The sequence below is a fragment of the Pelophylax lessonae genome (genome assembly GCF_965119305.1).
Source record: "Pelophylax lessonae genome assembly, chromosome: 2".
Lineage (NCBI taxonomy): Eukaryota > Metazoa > Chordata > Amphibia > Anura > Ranidae > Pelophylax > Pelophylax lessonae.
In genome coordinates this window covers 721,243,644-721,251,609 of record NC_138769.1, presented here as the reverse complement: position 1 = coordinate 721,251,609, position 7,966 = coordinate 721,243,644, and positions in this window count along the sequence as shown.

Here is a 7,966-nt window from a genome sequence, read left to right as displayed (position 1 = left end):
CACCTGGGACTATACTATGGACCCGCGCGCATAATTCAGAAGGGCAGTGTCAGTCCCGAGTGTGCTGACTCGATCCCAGTCAGTGTGCAGCCTGCAGTAGCTGGTTGTAATGTCAGGTGGGTGGCGGCATCCTGGGGGTGTGGGTATCTATCCCCACATGATGAATGTGCAGCCCCGCAGAAGGAGGCCACGCTCCCTTGGAATATGAACATTGAGGGCAGCTGGGAGCCTAGAAGAGGGAAGAGGTTCACAGCCTCTTTGAGCACGGAAGGTGCGCAGAAGCATCCCCAGAGTTCCAAAGCCTGGACTCCGTCACCTCCAACCTCCTCTCTGCTCCGCTCCAGCATCAGCAGTAAGCTGCTGGGGAGCTGCTGGAAGGAGCAGCAGAGCACCTCCCAGATCAAGAAGGTATTGGGCATCATACACTGACACAGACCTACCTGCAGACACAGACTGGGATGGGGGGCAGAGGAGCAGATAGGGACAGGGCTAGGGGGTCTCTCTCTCACCTCCCCACCCTCTCTTTCAGCCCCCACACTCTTTGTCAGCCCTCCCCCCTCTCTGTCCACCACCCTCTCTCTGAGCCCCCCCTCTCTCTCAGCTCCACCCTCTCTCTGACCCCCACCCTCTGTCTGCCACCCTCTCTCTGAGCCCCCCTCTTTCTGAGCCCCACCCTCTGTCTGCCACCCTCTCTCTGAGCCCCCCTCTCTCTCAGCCCCACCCTCTGTCTGCCACCCTCTCTCTGAGCCCCCCTCTCTCTCAGCCCCACCCTCTGTCTGCCACCCTCTCTCTGAGCCCCACCCTCTGTCCGCCACCCTCTCTCTCAGCTCCACCCTCTGTCCGCCACCCTCTCTCACAGCTCCACCCTCTGTTTGCCTGTTTGCCACCCTCTCTCTGAGAGCCACCCTCTGTCCGCCACCCTCTCTCTGAGCCCCCCTCTCTCTCAGCCCCACCCTCTGTCTGCCACCCTCTCTCTGAGCCCCCCTCTCTCTCAGCCCCACCCTCTGTCTGCCACCCTCTCTCTGAGCCCCACTCTCTGTCCGCCACCCTCTCTCTCAGCTCCACCCTCTGTCCGCCACCCTCTGTTTGCCTGTTTGCCACCCTCTCTCTGAGAACCACCCTCTGTCCGCCACCCTCTCTCTGAGCCCCCCTCTCTCTCAGCCCCACCCTCTGTCTGCCACCCTCTCTCTGAGCCCCCTCTCTCTCAGCCCCCTCCTCTGTCCACCACCCTCTCTCAGCCCCCCCTCTCTCTCAGCCACCCATCTCTCTCTTAGCTACTTAGCTACCCCCTCTCCTCCAGCCACTTTCTCCCACCCCTCCTTCTCCTCCATCTTCTCCCCCCCTCCTCCCTCTTCTCCCCCTTCTCCCCCCCTTCTCCCTCTCCCTCCTCTTTCTCCCCCCCTCCTCCTCCTCCTCCTCCTTCTCCACCCTCCTCCTCCCCCTCCTTCTCCCCCCCCCACCCCCCCGGTAGCAGTGATTAAAAGGTCAGGGGAATATATGGGCAGGGCAAAGGAGGTGGAGCCAAGGGGGCGGAAAAATGAGGTTTCGCCTAGGGCGTCAAAAATCCTTGCACCGGCCCTGCCTCTCCTGCTCCCTCACCCTGGCAAACTCCCTCTCCCTGGCCTCATCCTCTTCATGGCCTCCTCCTTCAACCTGACCTCATCCCTGCTTCTCTTCTCCTCCTCTTCTTTCTTCCATTCTCCTTCTTTTTGTCTCAATGCCTCCTCTCTCATTATCCTCTCCCCTCTCCTTCCCTTCTCTTTTTTATCTCCTCTCTCTTCCTGGCCTCCTCTCTCAACCTGCCCATCTCCCTCATCCTGGCCACCTCCCTCAGCCTGCACTCTTCCCACATCTTGGCCCTCTCCTGTCTTGTCCTCCCCTGCTCCCTCACCCTGGCAGACTCCATCTCCCTAGCCTCATCCCTCTTTATGGCTTCCTCCCTCAACCTGGCCTCCTCCCTGCATCTCTGCTCCTCTTCTTCATTCTGTCTCATTGCCTCCTTTCTCATTCTCATCTCCTCCCCGTTTGAAACCTTGGTCCTCTCCCAGTTCATCCTCTCCTGCTCTTTCACCATGACAAACTCCCTCTCCCTGGCCTCAACCCTCTTTATGATCTCCTCCCTCCTTCTCTTTTCCTCTTCTTCTTTCTGTCTCATGGCCTCCTCCCTCATCATTCTCTCCTCTATCCTTCCTAGCTCCCTGATTGCGGCCACATGTCTCTTTATCATCTCGTCTGTCTTCCAGGCCTCCTCTCTCAATCTGCCCATCTCCCTCATCCTGGCCTCCTCCCTCAATCTGTACTCTTCACATACCTTGGCCCCCTCCTGTCTCATCCTCTCCTGCTCCCTCACCCTGGCAAACTCCCTCTCCCTGGCCTCATCCCTCTTTATGGCCTCCTCCCTCAACCTGACCTTATCCCTGATTCTCTTCTCCTCCTCTTCTTTCTTCCATTCTTCTTCTTTTTGTCTCAATGCCTCCTCTCTCATTATCCTCTCCCCTCTCCTTCCCTGCTCCCTTAACTCAGCCTCCTCTCTTTTTTTTATCTCCTCTCTCTTCCTGGCCTCCTCTCTCAACCTGCCCATCTCCCTCATCCTGGCCACCTCCCTCAGCCTGCACTCTTCCTGAATTTTGGCCCTCTCCTGCCTCTTCCTCTCCTGCTCCATCACCCTGGCAAACTCCCTCTCCCTAGCTTCATCCCTCTTTATGGCCTCCTCCCTGCTTCTCTTCTCCTCTTCTTCTTTCTTCTGTTGTTCTTTCTCTCGCATGGCCTCCTCTCTCAATCTGGCCTCCTTCCTGCTTCTCTTCTCCTCTTCTTTTTTCTTCCTTTCTTCTTTCTGCCTCGTGGCCTCCTCTCTCAATCTGGCCTCCTCCCTGCTTCTCTTCTCCTCTTCTTTTTTCTTGTGTTCTTCATCTTTCTGCCTCATGGCCTCCTCTCTCAATCTGGCCTTCTCCCTGCTTCTCTTCTCCCTTTCTTCTTTTTTCAATTCTTCTTCTTTCTGTCTCATGGCCTCCTCTCTCATTATCATCTCCTCACTCCTTTCCTGCTTCCTGATCCTGGCCTCCTCTCTCTTTTTCATCTCCTCTCTCTTCATGGCCTCCTCTCTCACCCTGCCCATCTCCCTCATTCTGGCCACCTCCCTCAGTCTGCACTCTTCCCACATCTTGGCTCTCTCCTGCCTCGTCCGCTCCAGCTCCCTCGCCCTGGCAGACTTCCTCTCCCTGGCCTCATCTCTCTTTATGGCCTCATCCCTCCTTCTCTTCTCCTCCTCATCTTTCTTCCATTTTTCTTCCTTCTTCCTTTCAATCTCAGCATTGCTTTCAAGTTTGTCAACCTATAAAGATAAAAAAATGAAGGTAAGTAAAGATTTTAAAGTGAAAGACAACTTTTTTTTAATATTTGGATGGTGTGAGAAAGGGTTTAACCACTTAAAGCGGAGTTCCAGCCATTTCACTCACCTGTCCAACGGTCCAGCGATGCGGCCGCCCGAAGCCTCGATCCTCTCCCTCGGCGCCGGCATCACTGCTGTGGGCACCCGGCTGTGACAGTTTGTGGCTTCACAGCCGGGTACCCACTGCGCATGCGCGAGTCGCGCTGCACGTCTTGATTGCCCGGCAATCTTCTGGGACCTCTGACATGTCCCAGAAGATTGCAGGGAGGGAGGGGGAGAGGAGAACTTCCGTTCAGGGCGCCGCGACGCTCCGAGCGGAAGTGGGGACGGGTACCTGTCAAAACTAGGTACCTGCTCCCCCCCCCCCCCAAAAAAAAATGACACGCCAAATGTGGCATGTCAGGGGGTTAGAATACCTAAAGCGGAAGTTCCACTTTTGGGTGGAACTCCGCTTTAAGCCCCAGCCCTATTTCGGACACTTTTTGTTCACAAGTTAAAATCAGTATTTTTTCCTAGAAAACTACTTAGAGCCCCCAAACATTATATATATTATTTTAGCAAAGAGAATCAAATGTCGGTCATTGCAATATTTTTTGTCACCCGGTATTTGCGCAGCGGTCTTTAAAACGCCATTTTTTTGGAAAAATTTAGAAAAATCACATTTCACTGCATTTAAAAAAATACTAAACAGTAAAGTTAGCCCATTTTTTTGTATATTGTGAAAAATGATGTCACGCCGAGTAAATAGATACCCAACATGTTACGGTTTAAAATTGCGCACACCCGTGGGATGGCGACAAACTACGGTCAATAGAAATCTCAATAGGCGACGCTTTAAATTTTTTTAACGGTTACCAGTTTAGAGTTAGAGTGTAGCTCTTTTTTTTTTAATTATTGCACACGCTCTGGCGATCGTGGCGATACCTCACATGTGTGGTTTGAACAGCGATTTCATTCGCGGCTCGACTTCCGTATACGTTTTTTTTTTTGTGCGCGAGCTAACGGTGATGGCGGCAGCTAAAAATTTTTTTTTTTTTCCTATTTATTTTTTTTTTTTTAACTTTATTACAGGTTTTTTTAAAAAAAAAAAAATCTGTTCACTTTTATTGCTGTCACAAGCAATGTAAACATCCCTTGTGACACCAATATGTAGTGACAGGTACTCTTTATGGAGGGATCGAGGGTCTAAAAGACCCCAAACCCCTCCACTTCACTTCCATGTATGCAAAACGCCGAACACGGCGTTTTTGCATACAGCCGTTTTTTAAATTTGCCGCCTTTTGCGGCACAGTAACCCGGAAGTGATGTCATGGACGCCGCCTCCGTGTTACGTCATCGGAGACCCGATCGAAGCCATTTCCGGCTTTGATCGGGACTCCATCCAGCTGGCGGACGTGCCGGCTGGGTGCTCGGGTCTCCCGGTGGGACGGGAGGCCCTTTAAAAGTCACGGAAGGCGGCGGGAGGGGGGGGGGACGTCCCCTCCCGCTCACCCGGGTAACGATCGAGCGCCGTTACCGACGGAAAGCCGACCGTTGCCACTAAACCACGGTACCGAGATGATGCCTCTAGCTAGAGGCATCATCCCGGTATAACCCCGCAAAGTTAGCCGACGTATATATACGTCAGTTTGCGGTAAGTGGTTAAAGTAGTACAAAAGGCAAAACTTTTTTTTTTTTGGATAGAAAAAGGTAGGGTTCTAACGTCAGTTTTCATTTTCACCATCTGTGTCCCATTGTGGAGATTTCCCTTTCACTTCCTATCCCATAGCCAAACAGGAAGTGAGAGGAAACCCCTGCTAATTAAGAGAAGCCATTGGGCCCCCAGGTCACCAGAACTAGTGTCCCAATTGGAAGATTTCCTCTATGTTACTGTTCTTAGTTACACTATGAATCTTTTCCAAGGTTCTTACTGTTTTCTGTCATGACGGGGTTAAAACAGGCGCTGGAATGGCAGGATATTGCCTTCCAGCCGCATGTCAACTCCCCTCTGAAAAGTGATCCCCCATGGGTGCCGCATGTGTGAACGAGCCAAATGAATCCATTATACAATCTCATAGATTGCTCATCACATATGACAAAGAGTGAAAAAATAGATACTTACTGAATAATTCCACATGGCCCTAAATAGGGAATGTAGAGCTACGGTAGCCGACAGCATCTTCCCAATATGTGTATCCGAAAACTATATGAATTCCCAGAAACAACGCAGCGTCACAAATCCGAAAACGTTATTAGCGTTCAGAAAAGTAATCTCCAATCTACACCTGCAAAGAGAAAAAAAAAACATGATTAGTTATTATTTTACTTAAATATCACACAAAATCAACTACAACTAACGTCAATGTCATTAGACAATACACTCTATTTATAGAACATTCAATGGGCGAGGGTCACATTGGTGCAGACTGGAGGGCCATTTCACCTGTATTTTCTAATAGATTCATTTCTATGTTTACCAGCTCCATCTAGTGGCCAAAATGCAGTCTATTTTTTCTGAAAAGCTTCACTGAGAAGATATATGCCGCATCCTGACCACTAGATGGCAATGGTGATCATAGGAATGAATCTAATACAGATAACAGGGGGAATATTTGTCCAGCCTGCACCATAGTGTGTGACATTCCTCCAATGAATGTTTTATTAACAGACCTCTTTCTGAATATATATATTATATACATACATACACACACACATATATATATATATATATATATATATATATATATATATATACACACACACACACATACGTATACAGTAATACATTTATATATATATATTGTAATATATATTGTAATATATATACACACACACATGTATAGGACCTGTCTAATTGGATACATATTATAAACAGTATATTTACTGTAATATATATAGATATATATCTATATATATTGCAGTAAATATACTGTTTATAATATGTATCCAATTAGACAGGTCCTATACGTGTGTGTGTGTGTGTGTGTATGTATATATAGATATATATATATATATATATAAAAAAATGTATTACTGTATACAAATGTGTATATATATATATCTACAGAAGATTTTACAGTTGGTAAGAGGTGTGATGAGATTAGTAGTCTCACTTCACGCAGCTTACCAATGGGATAGAACAAAAATGTTTATATAAACAATTGCACTTTCAGCAGCAGATAGCAGTGTGTTCACCACAGAACAGTAGAAAGTAAAAAATATAGTTTTTTTTTTTTTAATTTAATTATAATAAATAAATAAAAATTCCAATGTATATATACCATCATTTGTTGACGTTATAACTTTTGCACAAATCCCAATCAAAATAAGCTTATTGGGATTTTTTTTTTTTTTTTTTACCAAAAATATGTAACAGATTACATATTGGCCTAAATTTATGAAGAAATTAGATTTTTTTACAATTTGTTTTATTGGATATGTTTTATAGCAGAAAGTAAAAAAATATAGTTTTTTTTTAAATAAAAAAATAAAAATAAATAAATAGAAATTCTAGTCTATATACCATATTTTGTAGATGCTATAACGTTTGCACAAATACCAATCAAAATACGCTTATTGGCAATTTGTTTACTAAAAATATGTAGCAGAATACATATCGGCCCACATTTCTGAAGAAATTAGTTTTTTTAGTGGATATTTTTTATAGCAGAAAGTAAAAAAAATATAGTTTTTTTAAATAAAAAAATAAAATTAAATAAATAGAAATTCCAGTATATATACCATAGTTTGTAGATGCTATAACGTTTGCACAAATACCAATCAAAATACGCTTATTGGGATTTTGTTTACTAAAAATATGTAGCTTAATACATATCGGCCTATATTTATGAAGACATTTTTTTTTTTTACTGAATATGTTTTATAGTAGGAAGTAAAAAAATATAGTTTTTTTGTTAAATAAATAAATAAAAATTCCAGTATATATAACTTTTGCACAAATACCAATCAATATATGCTTATTAGGATTTTTTTTTACCAAAAACTTGTAGCAGAATACATATTAGCCTAAATTTATGAAGAAATTCGTTTTTTTTTTTTACTGAATATGTTTTATAGCAGAAAGTAAAAAAAATATATATATATTTTTTTTTTTTTTTTTAAATAAAAAATAAAAATAATTAAATAAATAGAAATTCCAGTATATATCCCATAGTTTGTAGATGCTATAACTTTTGCACAAATACCAATCAATATACGCTTATTAGCATTTTTTTTTTACCAAACATTTGTAGAAGGATACATATCAGCCTAAATTTATGAAGAAATTTGTTTTTTTTACTGGATATGTTTTAAAGCAGAAAGTAAAAAAATATAGTTTTTTTGTTAAAAAAAATAAATAAATAAATAAAAATTCCAGTATATATACCATAGTTTGTAGACGCTATAACTTTTGCACAAATATATGCCTATTAGGATTTTTTTTACCAAAAACTTGTAGCAGAATACATATTGGCCTAAATTTATGAAGAAATTCGGTTTTTTTTTTACTGAATATGTTTTATAGCAGAAAGTAAAAAAAAAATATATATATATATATTTTTTAAATAAAAATAATTAAATAAATATTTAATTAATTAC